A 17,958-nucleotide genomic window follows, 5' to 3' on the forward strand; every position below is an offset into this window, starting at 1 on the left:
GTGTTTAATCAGTAGAGCTGTGAGAGATGAAGAAATGGTGATGCTGAAACGCGAGGAGTGGCAGCGATCACTTATTTCCAAAAGAGACATTGATAGGGTGAGAAATTCCATACTTTACCTAGGATTGATTGGTTTGATTTATTGTCACGTGTACCTCAGTACAGGGAAACACTTTATTTATGAGCAGTGGAGGCAGATCATAGTAAGGTTGAACAGGCAGATCATAGGGTGGAAATAGGCTTGGACAGAAGAAGGCGTTCAGGTTACACTGAACAGGACGTGCACTAGACAAGATCAACATGAATAATGCCATCATTATTTGAACTTAGAGAGTCCATTCAACAGTCTAACCTTCCATCTGAAACAGGTAGCCATTCCCACCAGCATCCGCCCTACATAGAAACACCAGGCTGTCTTCTCCGAGATGAAAGATGCCTTCTTGAGACTTCGCACAAGACATATGGCTTCCCACCTCACCACCAGAACACCACGTTAAGTGTGTATCATGAGTGACGGCGCCACGAGGAACAACGTGGAGCAATCTGTCTGTGCAGCCTCTGCTCCACTTGGTCATCATATTAGAGCATCATTAGGAGATAGTGCGGACTGTGGGTGCTGGAGATCAGAGTAGACAGTGGATGGCTGGAAAAGCACAGCAGGAGAGTCGACGTTTTGGGCATAAGCCATTCATCAGGATCAGCATCAATTATCTCATTCTGTCCCCGTGTAAGTGCATTGAGGTGGGAATGGCCTCCTGCTGTTCCTGTGTAAGTGACTCAAGGGATTGAATGGCTTCTTCATCGTCGATTGGACAGGGCCAAGAGCCTGATTGGGTTACCCCTGGTTCCTGTTTGACAGCTCGATGTGCTGACAAGTGTGATGATGTTGCAGCTTTAAGAGGTTCTTTTGTCCTGGTTTCTTTTAAGAGAGAGATTGAATGATCGTTACCAAGCTGGCTAGTTAAGACCACTTGGGTAAACAGCGAGGGAGGCCTTGGGTTAATTTTAATAAAGACTGAATGGGTGTGGCCAGCTCTCATAGATTAGGATCTCTGGGTTTTGCTTTCTCAGTAATAACAGAAACTATTGGGGTCTCCACAGAGTTGGAAGCTTCAGTGAATGTCTCCTGGCTGCTACGCTCTCTTAATTTTCTCTTGATGCTGTTTTTAATTCCTGGATTGGAGAAATATTTGTGACATTCTGTGTCTGAATATTCCTTTTTGCCAAGGGCTGTGGTTATGCGATTTTCCTGTATTGGAACAGTTCATTAGTAATCACTCCACAATCTATTATTCTGTTAACTTGGCCAATAGAATTGAGTTATTCTAAATTTCCCTTTCCTTGGTTTCATTTTATCTTCCATGTTTAAATAAATGGTGTTTTGCTTCACAACGAGTAGTTTGACCAGTCACATTGCATCTGGAACAGACAGTTTACATTTCATTTAAAATATGAAAATATTAGAGTCTAGGTTAACGCCCTCAAATATTTTTGAGGGGCTCTGGCGTGGTCCATCACACTAGACTCCTTCTCTTCCTGAGTAATAGGCTGGAGGCACTGAATGGTCTGTCCCTGTTCTTCTCCAATTGTGTCAATGGGCTGAATGATTTCCTCATATTCCTGTGAAACCAGAGTGAGCTGCTGAATGAACTCTTGTTTTACTGTCGCAATGTGCAGTGTCAGGCAGTGCTGTTACATGAATGTTACAGACACTTTAACAGAAAAAACCTGATTGGTGTCTGGGTCTTGCTGCACATGGACAGAGACCAGTTCAGGAGCTGACGAGGGACAAAATGTTCTGAACATTGTGGAATCTTCAGTAACCATCCCCACTTCTGATCTTATGGTGGGGAGGGTGGGGGCGGGGAGACATTGATGAAGAAGCTGAAGATGTTTGTGAAGAGGAAGCTACCCTGAGGATCTCGCACAGAGGTGACCCAGGACTGAGATGATGAACATCTTCCTTTGTGCCATGTTTGATCCCAAACACTGGAGAGTTTACTCTGATTCCCATTAAGTCCAGTTTTGTTAAGTTCCTTGATGCCAGCAGAAGTTAACCACTGCCTTGATATCAGGGCCAGTCATTTTTGTCTGAACCCTTGTATCAGCCTCTTTTGTTCATATCAAGAGGTCATGGTATAGGAGCAGCGAGTGCTTTCTTCAAACAGGTGGTATTGAATGTCAGGATTTCTGTTCTCAACACTGTTCGGGGAGCTAGATGACTGAAAGTGTTTCAAGACAAGGTCGATGGATATTGACCTGCCAGAGAATTGAGGGCAATGAAGAATTGGGAATGAAAGAGGATTTGAGACCAAGAGCATATCAGCCACGATCTTAGGGAAGGGCAAGGCAGGCTTGGGGAGTGAACGACCTCCCCCTGTTTCTGATGTACTCACATTCTGTGATTGAAAAGTTAGTGGGTGTTATTTTCATGAATGTGCAATTACTGAATATTGCAGCCAGGGAGACCAGAGGATTTTGTGAGTCATCTGTGGGTGAGGTAAGTTGTCTATATTCTCAGTGAATTTGGGTCTACAACATGACCAACAAATGAAGCACAAGTTGCAGAGAGGGGAAATTTTGTAAAGCGAGATGAGGGGCCTCTTTCATACCCAGCCTGGGTTTTCCAATTACATTTCCCAAATCACCTCAAAGCATGTGGGACTGTCTTCAAGGGCTGAATGGTCTCCTCTGTTTCTGTGCATCAGGTTATAGATGTAAGTAGCCTCCAACCGCTCCTGTCTAGCAGGTATGAGGGGCTGAATGGAACACAGGAACATGGGACTGAGGAGCAGGAGTGGGGCATTAGATACTTTGAGCCTTCTCCACCAGGCACTAAGACTGTGGCTGATCAGGTTGGGGTCTCAGCTCCACTTTCCTGACTGTATCCCATTATCCGTGACTCACTTCCCTGTCAAATATTTAACTAACGCAGTTTTCAGTCCATGTGAACATCGAGGCACAATAAAAACTTCCAGTGAAGAGATTTCCCACTTGAAAGGTCCTTTAAGAATTTTTCGTCATTCTTCTTATGGAATCCTGCAGAGAGCCCTGCAGAACGGAAACAGACCCGTTAGTCCATCTGTTCACTCCGGTCAGATATCAAATCTGATTTAGTCCCATTTGCCAGCATTTGGCCAATATTCCTCCTGTGGTTGTACCCAACTTGACCACTTCCTCTGACAGCAATTTCTGTACACACAACACTCTCTGTGTGAAACATTTATCTTCAGGTCCTTTCTAAATCATTCGCCCTCTCGCCTTCAACCTATGCTCTCTTGTTCTGGACTCCCCTATACTGGGATCAGAACGTGGCTATTCAGAATATCCATGCCCCTGATGATTTTATACACCTCTACAATGTCACCCCTCAGCCTCTTACACTCCAGGGGGAAACACCTCAACCTAATCAACCTCTCCCCGAAGCTCAAACCTCCAGTCCTGGGTCATCTGACTAAATCTTTTCTGCAGACAACCGAGTTGTACGCAGTATTCTTAAAGTGGCCTCACCAACATCCTGGGAGAGTTGGATTTGGCGGAATTCCCTTTGCTTTAGGCAGTGAGGAGATTCCAGTGAATTCTGGTCAGGGATCACCCAAAGGGTAGCACGGTAGTTAGCACTGCTGCCTCACAGCACCAGGGAATTGGGTTTGATTCCAGCCTTGGGTGACTGTCTATGTGGAGTTTGCACATTCGCCCCTTGTCTGTGTGAACTTCTAATGGGTGATCCAGTTTCCTACCACAAACTGTGTAGGTTCGGTGGATTGGTCATGCTAAATTATCTGTAGTGTTCAGGGATATCTAGGTTACGTACATTCGTCAGAGGTAAATATAGGGAAATGGATTGGGAAGGTGGATATGGACTTGTTGGCCCGAAAGGCCTGTTTCCACACTGCAGGGATTCCATTAAAATAAGAATGGTAACGATGACTTTAGAGTTTTTTTTTAGCTCGCACACATTGCTGTGATGAGGAACAATGAAGGAGTGAGAGCGCAAGAGGCCGTTCCTTCTCAGGCAGATTACATTTTCTCCCTCTCTGAGCTGAATCACACAGGAATGTCATCCTCTCCCAAACTGTAGGGGATAGTGTAATTTTTAAACGGTTAGCTGCATTTTAGTCTTTTCTACCTTATAGTAAACACAAGCAGACACTCGAAACTGTTACCGACCTCCCCCATGTTATTAATGAATGAAACAATTGTAACAGCTTTCCTCGATAGTTGAGAGACCGCCCTTAACCACAGTTGTACAACATCATCCATATAAGGAAAGAACGGGGAGCTCGAACACTGATTGGCCAAGTGAATAACAAAATAATCGCAGGGACCAGAACCCAAATAAGGAAAACAGTGGGGAACCCTAGCACTCATTGGTCAAGACAGCAGTAGGAGACCCAGCCCACATATACGTGTATATAATGCGTGGAGATTACTATGCTTGTATGTGTACCCACGGGAACAACACCCGACTTTGCAAAGTTGAATGAAAAAGTTTTGGACAGACTCCTCCGTGTCTTTGTTCCTGGGAAGGGAAATAAAAGTGCCGGAGATGGGGCCGGACAGCCACATATCTCGCACAAAACTGTACCATGTGAGGTCTCCTTGTACATTGTCCAAACTATGTCCCCATCACATTCCCTGTTCCATGTAGGTGCACCATTGCTGCTGTCATACATACACAGAGCCATACGCTTAGCAGAAAATGGTCTCGGTCAATTTGAAATATGTTTACATGTCCCTGCGTCATTAAAAAAATAAATTGTTTAATTTATTCATAATACCTGTGTTAAAATGAACGCATTTTTTAAACAAATACAGAAATTTCTGGAAAAGCTCCTTTTACATGCTATATTTGTACCAGCCTCCACCACTTCCTTTGGCAGCTCATTCCATACACACACCACCCTCTGTGTGAAAAGGTGCCCTTTAGGCCTCATCAAAACCTTTCCCCTCTCACTTTCAAACAATGCCCTCTCGTATTGGACGCCCCTAACCTGGGGAAAACCCCTGACTACTCACCCTATCCATGGCTATTTTGATTTTGTAAACCTTTACTGCTGCGAAATGTGACTCCAATCAACACGAATGGCTGGACTTTCAGTCATCCTGGGCCTAAATTCTGAAATACAATGCTGACACCTCTTCCTTATCCATCAAGTCACAATTCTAAATCCATTTTAATCAGTTTGTTCAGATGTATTATGAGACACTTCTGTGGGATTTGCCCCTAGATCTTTGTGCCCGGAGTTAGGGACACTAGACTCACTCAGCAATACCAATAAAGCTGTAACATTATTCTCCTGTGTGGTTGTTCATCAGCCTGTTCTGACATGCTGTGACATACCTCTGCAATAGGCAGGACTTGAATCCAGACCTTCTAATCCAGAGCTTGGAGCACTACCACACAAGTTCAGGAATTGGAATCAAATCCAGAGATGTGGCTCAGAGGCAGGGACACTACCCACCAGAATACCATACCCAGATTTTGGGTCATATTTTAGTGGCCACTTTCAGCTTGGTGTGGATTTATTATAATCAGGTTACCATTACTGAATTACAAAAAACACTGTGTATTATTAAACAAATGCAAGATATTTGTCTCAACTGTAGGATATTGAGGGTACGTGCTGTGCCATCGAAATTAACTATGACCATCTTTAATCGCTATTATCTGTAGTTTGCAATATTAGGGAAAGAAATCCTGCAGACACACTCTGCCCAATGAAGGGTCTCAAATAGATATTTATTACTGAACACCAGAGACGAAGGAAGAGCTTAATTTCTGGTCCCAAAACACCGATCACTCTTAACCAACTCTAACGTGCGACTGCCTTCTTCCTAAAACAATGAAATGATACCAGGCCGGTTATTACTGTCCAGCCTCTCCTCCTCACTGACTGTGTCTTCGATCTGCCCCCCCCCCCCCCCCCCCCATCCACACAAGGCAACCCAAGCTCGGGGTCTTTGTGAAAATCAAGGCCGGAGTGTGTAGGCCTCCTGGAGAGGGGGATGGGCATTTTAAAACTGAAGGGGGTGGGTGAGGGGGCAATAATATCACACACTGGACTGAGGGGTGGCAGATGGAGTTTAGTTTGGATTAATGCGAGCTATTGGATTTGGTAAATCAAACAAGAGCAGGATCTATACAATTAAAAGCAGGGCCTTTGGCAGTGTTGTAGGACAGAGACCTAGGCCATCAGGCATAGTCCTTTAAAATTTGCATCTCATACAGATAGTGTGGTTAAGAAGGTGTTTAACACACTTGGCTTCATTGGTCAGACCTTTGAGTATCGGAATTGGGACGTCATGTTGTGGTTGTACAGGACATTGGTGAGACCTCTTCTGGAATACTGTGTCCAGTCTGGTCATCCTGCCCGCTCATTCCATAGGCACACCACCCTCTGGGTGAAAAAGCTGCCCCTTAGGTCACTTTTAAATGTTTCCCCTCTCACCTTAAACCTATGTCCTCTAGCTTTGGTCTCCCTGTACCCTTCGAAAACACCTTGACTGTTCACTTTGATATTATTGACCTAGATATAATTAAGATGGAGAGGGTTGAGAACAGATTAACCTGGATGTTTCTGGGAATGGAAGGGAGTGAGCTATAAGTAGAGGCTGGTAGGCTGGGACTTTTTTCACTGCAGAGTATGAGATTAAGGGGTAGCTTTACAGAGGTTTATAAAATCATGAGGGGTACAGATAAGCTGAAGGGCTGATGTCTTTTCCCTCAAGGTGGGGATTCAAAACTGAGGGATATTTTAAGGTGCGAGGAAAAAGATTTGCATAAGTCATGAGAGGTAATTATTTGAAATAGAATCTGGCTTGTGTGTGGAATGAACTTCCAGAGGAAGTGGTGAAAGCAGGGACAGTTACAATGTTTAAAGGACATTTAGATCAGTCCATGGATAAGACATCAGTTTGGATGGTGCTGTGAGCAGCTGCCCTCTCCCTCCCCCTCTCTGAATGAATCCCTGTTGGTATTCACCCTCTGCCAATGCCTGTGCAGTGGCGTGTGGAGGCCAGCAGAGGGTGGCATTGCATCACTTTAAGCCCCACAGAGACTGCCAGACCTGCCCCACACAGAGACACACAGATACACACACGGGGATGGTTAGGGCACTATGTGAAGCTCATCTGGTAACTTAAATGAAGCATAAAGAAATGCTCAATTCGCCTCGTAAACTGTTAAAATATGAGTGACAGATCTACCAAATCCCACTGTTTAAATAAAAACATCAATTTATTTTTTAACTCTGAAAGTGAACATTTTACATTAACTATTCACAACTCTGGGACCCCCCCCCCCCCCCCCCCCTTTCCCTTAACTGCTTATTTCCCGACTCCAGCTCTATAGCAATATACTGTTTCTGGGTCTGCCATCCTCTCGTATCTCAGGTGCTTGTAAGCTTTCAGTTCAGAACAGAATTCATACTCGCTTAAAGGTACAGTACACGCTTTCAACTTCATCACATTATACCCTGATGAATATCGATAAGTGGAACCTATCCAGATTTCTCTTGCTCTGTGGATTGTCAATGTTTCATTTGCTCCGTCTGGTGTGTGTCAGGACTTTTGTTGCTCCATTGACAGCATGTCATTATTCGACTGTCCATAGGAATATATCAGTATTTCACTTACTCACACTCGTGTGTGGGGGGCAGGATTTCAGTTGTTTCGTGGGGACTGTGACGCTATAACAATCTCAATGTTTGTAGATGGCACCGAACCTGGAAGAACTCTGCAGTCTATGGAGGAGAGTGTGGAACTCTAACAGGACAGTCACACGTTGGTGTAGTGTTCAGGTTGATGGCAGATGGGGATCAGTGCAGAGCAGTTTGAGGTGATACACTTTGGTAGGAAAGACAATGAAAGACAGTTTAAAACAGGCTGTGCCATTATAAAGGGGGTGCGGGAACAGAGAGTGCTGCGTGTATATGAGCACAGACTGTTGAAGATGTCAGGACAAGTGAGGAGAGCAGTAACTATCACAGATTAGTTTCAGTATCTGAGCTGTTTACAGGGGGAGGTGTAGGAGGGAGTCTCCATGCTCCCTCCCTGGGAGGTGGTGATGACGATGTGTAGGTGGGGGACATGGTCATGGTGAGGTGTCCGGAGGGAGTCAGTCCACAGTGTTGTATCCATGCCGTGTTATTAATGTGGTGGGGAGGGGGTGGTGGGGGGGGGGGGGGTAAAGTGGAGGGAGAGAGAGAGAGAGAGAGAAAGAGACAGAGAGAGACAGAGAGAGACAGAGACAGAGAGAGAGAGAGAAGGTGCTGTATGCAGCAGTGAGGGTGGTGGACCATGAACCTTGTTCGGGGGTTGGTGCTGTAACAGATATACAGTGAGTGTGAGGGAGCAGAGACAATACCGTGACCCTTATCCTAACAGAGCGGGGAAGGTTATTGATGCTTGTCCTGTATTGCTGAACATTTCTTCAGACTGCACTGAGCTGGGTGGGGAGGTCAGACCATGCTCGGTGGGTCTGGTCGTGTGGCCCACTCTGGGAAGAGAATGGTCCCCCTCTGTACTAGCCCATTCACCAGGACCTCCGTGCTCCTGTCGACAAACCGTGGTGTAATTACCCCTTATCTGCCAGGCTTGCGGTAAACTGTGCAGGGCAGCTCCTAACAGAGAAAGCTCAACCGTGTGCTCAGTGGCTTTTTAAAGATGGCGCCAGCGTCATGGATCATGGAATATCCAGGGACACCCGGGCGATGGTGAGTACCTCCAGCCATATTGGGTGGGAGAATCGGGCTGGTATTGAATGAGAGGGACACCATGGGGTGGGTGGTTAATGAGGTGAGTTCGATAAGATAGCACCAGGAAACTAGCTCGGCCTAGTGTAGATGATCCCTCCGTCACAGTCAATGGAAATGGCACTGAGACAAATTCTTGTTAGATTTAGCTCAATGAGTCAAAGACTCTTGTTAGAAACGAAAATCGCTTCTCAATAATCGCTCTAGACAAATTCAGGAAAACAAAGTTTTATTAACAAGTCAAGTCTGCAGAGTTGGGCACCCTTGAAGAAAAGGCGCGCTGAGGCTTACAAAGTCTCCCATTATATACAGTACAAGTCCCTCCTCTCCTTGGCTCTAACAAGCCATGAGGTTCACATTCTTAAAAACATCATTATTCTTATCACAAAGTCTGCAACAAATGTCTCCAGAGTCTCTAAAGTTGTTGTTTTTCTCACCCTGTAGTCTTATCAGTCAAAGACTTATTCTTCTCTGTCTGTGCAATCTGTAGCAGATGTCTCTCGAGTCGTTTCCCCATCCTGGAGTCTTATCAGTCAAGGACTCATCCTTCCCTGCCTGTGTTAATGGTTTCATCAATCAAGGGCCTGTTTGTTTTTACTCTGCTCACAAATTGTCAGCATTCTGCACAATTTAAACTATTCTACTTTTGAGTATATAAAATGTTCTAGAAAAGAAACAAAAGTTTTGTCTTTTATTATAGACCAGTCTGTGGTCCAGGCACATCTTAAAGTTTAAACCGAAATTACCTCTCACAATTCCACCCTTTTCTTTCTTTAAGATGTGCCTGACCAAGATAAGCCCCCCCTCCCTCAAGGGCCCGGGAAATCCTTGGTCTTTCGCAGCAACATCACTTTAAGTTCCCGCGTCCCATGTTGTGGAACCACCACTGCCTGGAGTCGGGAAATATTTTTCTGAATTAAAAACTGAATACAGGGAGTTAGGCAGGGTAATACGAGAAGAAGAATCATGCCTCCCCCAACCACCAGCAACGCCGTGCGCCACCAGCTACCACCTAGGAGACCATCCCACCATCCGATGCCACTAAGAGGACGCCAAGATTGTACTGGCACATGGGCCAATTTCCGAATTTCATCGGAAATTTTCAAAACCGCTTTACCATTATCGTCAATTTCTAGACAGCAGTTTGTCAGGTTAAATTTCCCGCACACACCCCCCTCCGAGGCCAACAGATAATCCAAGGCAAGTCGGTTTTGATATATAGCAGCCCTCATCTGATCCTGCTGCTGAGCCAACAGCTCTAGGGCCAGGGCAGTCCGGTTAGTAATGACCTCTATGACTGCTTGGAGCCTGATAATTCGATTTAACATGTAGATAGGAGTACGGTATCCCCATGATCCGTCCTGTGCCCACGTAGCCGGCCCATAGTATTCAATAATCCGGGCCGGTGGCCACTCATCCCCCCAATCACCGACTTGGATATCCCTTGGCGACCTACGCAGGGAGTCAAAGAGTTTAACTCCCAAATCATCGCCTTCCTCCCGGGGTAATAGGAAGAACGCAGGTCGTATTAGACCCAGGAAGCATACCCCAGCCCATCCCATGGGCAGTTTGGAGTATGCCCGATTACCGCATATCCAAAATAGGCCATCTGGAGCAGGCCCTCCCTGCCTCACAACGTCATCCCACAGCTCCTTTACCCCGGGGACGCCCTCATAAGGACCAGGACCACTGCAATTCCAGTATTCGGACTCCTGGACCAGAGTCTGGACAGGAGTATCCCAGCATCGATTCCCCCGACAACCACCACTCCAGACTCTCATCATGCCATCGGAAGAATCAGAACCTAATTCATCAGAGGAGGAATCAGTACGTAATGGAACGCAATTTTGATGATCTCGGTTTGCAATGTACCAAGTAATATCCTCAGGCCACCATACTCGCGTGGTTGCATCCAATATATTCTGACAGGGGCTAATCCCTACCTTCACGGTCCCCTTGCCTTCAATACAGAACTGGCCCTCAGGGCTGTTTGTCAGTCTCCACCCCTGGCTTTTTCTGTCGTTGTCATGAGTCCAAGTGGTTTGCAGCAATTCCCCTATGTCTAAGCTTTGACCAGTCCACGGCCATTGTTCCGACATATGCGGCCCCCCACAGACCCAGCAATTGCTAACATTTAAAACAGTGGCTATTCTAGAGGTGAGATCAATAAACAGGTTTTGTGTAACATCAGGGAGTTCAATCTGTCCTTCTACCTCTTCGTATACAGATGGCACTTTAGGGAGCACGACCGTTCCCTGACGGTCTTGCTCTTTCCCCAACCCCCGATCAGGGATCTGTATCTTGGTCTCCTTGACTCTGTCAACCTGCTCCCTGAGCAACACGGAGGATAGGTCCCACCTCCCAGTTTTGCTAATACACACCCAGCGGTCATTTATAGGGCATCCATGGATTTTGCCACCGTATCCTTTATTATATACCTGATAATAGGGTCTCCCATCCTCCCAACATTCATGGCGTGCACTCACATCGTAACACCTATCGTCCACATAGGAATGGGACACAAATGATCCCGAATAGATTCGAATCCCAAGTCTTACTGTAGTTCGACATTTATCACATCTCCCCTCACCCTCCCCCACATACAGGAGTAAACTGATCAATATCCCCACCAATACAGTCCAAGTAGAGTTCATTATTGCTGTCTTTTCAGTTTTACCGACAACGGCTTGTCCCCTTGCTCGCATGTCCAGGTGCTTTCTTCTTCAGGCGGAACAGGCCCCTTTATCCTTGACGCGTGGACCCACCCTTTTTCTTTCGTCCGAACAGCTGCTTCAGTTGTTAACAGAACCAGGAACGGTCCTTCCCACCGCGGCTGGAGCTTTTCGGCCTTCCAGGTCTTAACAAGTATCCAATCTCTGGGCTCCACCTTATGCAGGAGGAAGTCGAGCGGCGGAGTCTGAGCCAGGAGACCTTTCCTCCGGAGTTCTGCAAAAGAACGGGATAAGGCCAGTAAATAGGTTCGGATAAATACATCCCCCCCTTGTAGAGTGGGACATCCATCAACCTTACTCCAATACGGTAATCCGAACAGCATTTCATAGGGGGAAACCCCGACATCTCGGCGAGGTGCCGTACGTATCCTCATTAGGGCAATGGGCAGGCACTTTGGCCAGGGTAACTTAGTTTCTAACATCAGCTTAGTCAATTGGGTCTTGAGCGTGCCATTCATTCTCTCAACTCGACCCGAACTCTGAGGATGCCAGGGTGCGTGGAATTTCCATTGGATACCCAGGGCATTACAGATCCAATGGTGTAGCTTAGAAATAAAATGCGTCCCGCAGTCGGAGTCGATAGATTCCATTATGCCATATCTCGGGATTATGTTCTCTAACAACAGTCGGGCCACGGTTGGTGCATCGTCTTTGGCAGTTGGGAAAGCCTCTACCCAGTGAGTGAAATGGTCTACTATTACTAGCAGATATTTCCATCTCTGTACTGGGGGTAATTCTGTAAAGTTGACTTGGATCCTCTGAAATGGCCTAATCGCGAGGGGCTGACCACCGGCTGGCATAGAACGCATGGCCTTCTGATTAATACGCCGGCAAGTGGGGCATCCGGCTACCTCTTGTTGGGCTAATGTGTATATCCCCCTGCATACATAGTCTCTCAGGATTGTGTCACACATGGCTTGCACCCCCCAGTGGGTCTGATGGTGTAATCGGTGCAGAATACCCCGGGTGATCTGTTGGTTCAGTACTTGTCTCCCATCAGGAACCGTCCACTTCCCGTTAGTATCTAGCCTGGACTACTTCATTCAACCCCCGCAAGTCTTGCACCAGCCTATATGTCCCGTCCGGCTTCCTCACAGGGAGTATTGGAGTATTGAAAGGGGACATGCATTCCTCCAGTAGTCCATCTGTGATTAATCTTTCTATCACAGGTTGTAACCCCTCCCGTCCTTCCATAGCAATCGGGTATTGTCTCCTTCTTACCGGGCCTCTTCCTGGTAACATGGTGATTTGGAGAGGTTTGATGTTTAGACCCCCTCTGTTCCCCTCTCGGTACCATACTTCCGGGTCTATTTGTTGATCATCTTCTTCGGTGAGGGCGAACAACCGTACCACCATTTCCCCGTTATTTGGTACCGTTCCGATCCCTAGTTTGACCTGCAAGTCCCTTCCTAACAAATTAAACCCCGCCGATGGCAGTAGAAGGAGGTCTCGTTTAGTAGTTCTGTTTTCATACCCAATTTCCACGTCCTCCACCACTGGGACTTGTAATGTCTTTCCTCCAATTCCAGATACCCCCATAACTTTTCCTCCTGCTCGGGTGCCGGGGGGTATTTGGATTATACTTGATCTTTCGGCTCCCGAGTCCACCATAAATGTGATCTCCGATCCTTGGGGCCCTACTTTCAAGTTTACCAGGGGTTCCTGTCGATAGTCCTTTTGCCCCAAGGGTAGGAACCCCCGACCTCCCTAATCTTCCTCCATCAGGGCGTACGACCTCACCTCCCGCTTGTAGCGGGAGCACTCCCGTTTAAAATGTCCCTCTTCATTACAATAGTAACATCTGAGTGTCCTCTTCGTTTCCCTGTCGCGGTCTCGCGTTCCTCCACTCTTCCTTTGTTCCGGCCATGGTTCTCTTTTCTTCTGCTCTTGCCACGACTCTCCCCTTTCCTGTTTCTGCCACGGCTCTCCCTTTTCCTTTCTTCCAGCTGTCATTTGTTGCACCGTTTGCATCATTATCTTTGTCGCCTCCCTTTGCTTCTCATCGTCCCTTCTCACAAACACCTTTTGCGCCTCCCGTAGTAGTTCACTTAAAGATTTACTATCCCAATCATCCATTTTCTCTAACTTCTTTCGTATGTCCGGCCAGGCTTTTGATACAAACTCTACCCGTATGAGTTGTTGCCCCACGTCCGTCTCAGGGTCCACCCCAGCAAACTGCTGCACATTCTTCCTAATCCTGTCTAGGAAGTCCGTAGGGGTTTCCTCCGGGTTTTGATGATTACCAAAGGCCTTGGTAAAATTGTGCCCCTTTGGGGCTGCGTGTCTTATTCCTTTTATCCAATATTCCCGCATATCTCTCATGTTGCGCCGTCCTTCCTCCGTGTTCTTATCCCACTCGGGGTCGGTGAGGGGAAACTTCTGCTCCCCTCCTTCTCCCCCCTCTCTCTCCCAGACCAAGAGCGCAGCTTGTCGTATCATCTGACGCTCCTGGCTAGAGAACAATGTTTTCATGATGGAACACATCTCTTCCCGCGTGTAAGTATTCGGACCCAGGAACTGATCCAATTGTTCAGCAAGTCCCATGGGGTCCTCTAGTAGACCCTTCATCTCCCCCCTGAAATTCCGTACTTCAGTACTCGACAAGGGAACGTTCACATATCCCGTTCTTCCTTCCTCGCCCCCCATGGGCACTTCCCGGAATGGATTCATTCTTGCAATCGAGACAGGGTTTTGTCTGTGACCCCTTCCAGCTTGAGATCTGGTCTGTACCCCTGAGGTAGTTTGTGATTCCTCCCCATTTTCTTCCCCTTCCCCTGAATCGTCGTCACCCGAAGGAACATTTTGTGGGGCAGAAGGGGTCACGTAGGGCGGCGGTAAGTGATCTAAAGGGTCCCATTCTTTCTGCCCTTTCGAGTCTTTATTAGTTACCTGCATTTGGCAAGATATCGTAACCGGTAGCCAACAAAGGGCATAATCACTTTCTTCCAGATTAACATCAGGTTTTGAATTGACATATAAAATGAGGGCTTGCCGGACCCAGTCTTCGTCAGTACCGAATCTAGGCCACCATACTGAGTCGCCCTGCATAGGTTTCTGGGACCACTTTTGACAGTATTTTACCATCTTCCTTTTAGATTTTCCCTTTCTTCCACCCTGATCCCAATTATTTAGCATTCTCCCTAACGGACTATCGTCAGGTACCCTGGGGTATGTGTCATTGTCCCTGTTTAAGCCTACCTTTCCCTTAATCGCCTTAGATCCCTTATTTCACATTTCCGAGGACTTCGTATTTTTCCCGTGATAATCTATCACAATGTAGCCAATTCCCGGACCTTCAGTCCCGTGATCGCCCAGGTCCCTTTGCAGGCACCCCCGGTCTTTGGATTCCTGTGTCCTACGTCTCTGTGACACAAATCACAGGCACCCCGTAGGTACACGTTCCTCCTCAAATACGGTCTCTGCAAAATCCCTCACAGGCGAGCCCCCGTTTCTAGATTCCTGAGTCCCACGTCTCTGTAGAAAAATCCACAGGCACCCCGTAGGTCCCCAGTCCTCCGGAAACACGGTCCCCGCAAGTTTTTTCTTACCTGGGTTCGGTGCACCGAAATTACTCGATTGTTAACCGTCCCCACTGCCTCGGGTACACCCCTCCTTTGTTTTCCTGAGCCTCCCGGATATCACTCGCTCAAGCCGCGCGGGGCGACAAGCAAGGAATCAGGGACTGCCGAACTCGGCAGGGTGCACCTTCTCCGATATCCTTCCTCAACTCCCCTCGCGGCCGGAGTGTTGATCCCGGATGACGAGCCCCCAAGTTGTTAGAAACGAAAATCGCTTCTCAATAATCGCTCTAGACAAATTCAGGAAAACAAAGTTTTATTAACAAGTCAAGTCTGCAGAGTTGGGCACCCTTGAAGAAAAGGCGCGCTGAGGCTTACAAAGTCTCCCATTATATACAGTACAAGTCCCTCCTCTCCTTGGCTCTAACAAGCCATGAGGTTCACATTCTTTAAAACATCATTATTCTTATCACAAAGTCTGCAACAAATGTCTCCAGAGTCTCTAAAGTTGTTGTTTTTCTCACCCTGTAGTCTTATCAGTCAAAGACTTATTCTTCTCTGTCTGTGCAATCTGTAGCAGATGTCTCTCGAGTCGTTTCCCTATCCTGCAGTCTTATCAGTCAAGGACTCATCCTTCCCTGCCTGTGTTAATGGTTTCATCAATCAAGGGCCTGTTTGTTTTTACTCTGCTCACAAATTGTCAGCATTCTGCACAATTTAAACTATTCTACTTTTGAGTATATAAAATGTTCTAGAAAAGAAACAAAAGTTTTGTCTTTTATTATAGACCAGTCTGTGGTCCAGGCACATCTTGAAGTTTAAACCGAAATTACCTCTCACAACTCTGTTGACCCTACACCCAGATACAAAGCTGCAGAACAAATACTCATCCAAAACTCTGCATCATCTGAACTCCCACCAATATCATGTTCACCTTCAATTCCTGGAAACACTTATGTTACAGGATGCTGTTAAAATGTTTTCATTTCTGCATTCTAAAACCTGGGAACACATCCTTCCATAACACTGTCTCTCAGTGTCCCCCTCTCTGTCTATTTCCCATATCCCTCCCATTTGTTATTGTTTAAACTGATTCCCCCTCCATCTCTGTATCTCTGTGGCAGTGATGTTCACAGTCACAGCACACCCTTGTCAGGGCACAATGGAGATATGGAGTTGTAAATGGATGTGAGCTGCACATCCTGTCACTTCCAGCCCGGGCTGCAAGTTTCCCCACGCTGGGCAGTGATCTATCACAGTGTTACAGATCAATGCACTGGGGTGATGTACACAGTCCTACATGTTGGGAGGGTAACTGCTCCTGGTTTACAGATTAATTCACGGGTGACCACCGCACAGGTCACTGTGCTGGTCAGTCTATCTGGTTGAGGTTTATAGATAATGCCCTGCTGTGGTCTGCACTTCTCCCGCTGCTGGACAGATATCTACTACGGGGTTATAGATCAATGCATTGCTGTGGTTTGCACAGCGCCGTGTGTTGGACAGATATCTAATCTGGGCTTATAGATCAATGCACTGCTGTGGTCTGCACTTCTCACTGCGTTGGACAGATAAGTGGTCTGGGATTATAGGTCAATGCCCTGATCTGATCTGTGCAGTGCTCCACTCTGGACAGATTGCTGTGTTGTACTGAGCAGGACACTGGCCTGGTCTGCACAGTGTTCCACGGTGAACAGATATCTCCTCTGGCTTTATGGGGTCTGGGCTGGTTCTGGGAGGTGGATTGAGAATGTGGTATATCTAACCATTTCAGCTGATCTGGCAATGCCTTTAGTTCCCATCCCTGTGACTGGACCCTCCGTCTCTCACCCCATTAATTTACAGTGTGTCCAGGTACAGGACATCATGTTGGTGGGGTGGGTAGGGGGAAAGGTCATGGACAGGTCAAGGGGTTCCCCGGAACGTTCTGTCCCCGACATTCTATAACTGCCATTCCCCGGAACGTTCTGTCCCTGACATTCTATAACTGACATTCCCCGGAACGTTCTGTCCCCGACATTCTATAACTGACATTCCCCGGAACGTTCTGTCCCTGACATTCTATAACCGACATTCCCCGGTACGTTCTGTTCCCAACATTCTATAACCGACATTCCCCGGAACGTTCTGTCCCTGACATTCTATAACTGACATTCCCTGGAACGTTCTGTCCCTGACATTCTATAACTGACATTCCCCGGTACGTTCTGTTCCCAACATTCTATAACCGACATTCCCCGGTACGTTCTGTCCCTGATATTCTATAACTGACATTCCCCGGAACGTTCTGTCCCTGACATTCTATAACTGACATTCCCCGGAACGTTCTGTCCCCGACATTCTATAACTGACATTCCCCGGTACGTTCTGTCCCCAACATTCTATAACTGACATTCCCCGGTACGTTCTGTTCCCAACATTCTATAACCGACATTCCCCGGTACGTTCTGTCCCTGATATTCTATAACTGACATTCCCCGGAACGTTCTGTCCCTGACATTCTATAACTGACATTCCCCGGAACGTTCTGTCCCTGACATTCTATAACTGACATTCCCCGGAACGTTCTGTCCCCGACATTCTATAACTGACATTCCCCGGTACGTTCTGTCCCTGACATTGTTTGTGAACGGCCGGACGTCAGTGAATTGAACAAACGATAAGATCCCGAGGGAAGAGATCCCGTTCCAGGGAGAAGGAGACACTGTTCTGAAGGCCCCCCAGGCAGTTAAAGGGGTGAATACGTTTTCCCTGCGTTTACATTTCTCCACGACACAGGATCAACCACAATTTAGACCAAAATACAGAAATTCCCAAACTCCGTTTGTCTTCAGGAAACTGGGAGAGAATTCTTCAGGATACCCTCCGCATTAGGAATTGGGAAGGAGTGACCTGTGTCTGGTCCCGAGTGATCGAGTGTGTGGGAATGTTCTAGAAATCATCTGTCCTTATG

The 17,958-nt window shown here is 47.0% G+C and overlaps 1 protein-coding gene across 1 annotated transcript in view; it reads right to left on the reverse strand.

Annotated features, from left to right (window-relative positions):
* LOC148135905 (uncharacterized) overlaps positions 1-17,958 on the reverse strand; it is a 523,182-nt gene that overhangs the window by 255,104 nt on the left and 250,120 nt on the right. The window lies entirely within an intron of this gene.

This window comes from Chiloscyllium plagiosum, unplaced genomic scaffold (genome assembly GCF_037043375.1).
Source record: "Chiloscyllium plagiosum isolate Xiang-an unplaced genomic scaffold, Cpla_swu_hap1 HiC_scaffold_48, whole genome shotgun sequence".
Taxonomy (NCBI): Eukaryota; Metazoa; Chordata; class Chondrichthyes; order Orectolobiformes; family Hemiscylliidae; genus Chiloscyllium; species Chiloscyllium plagiosum.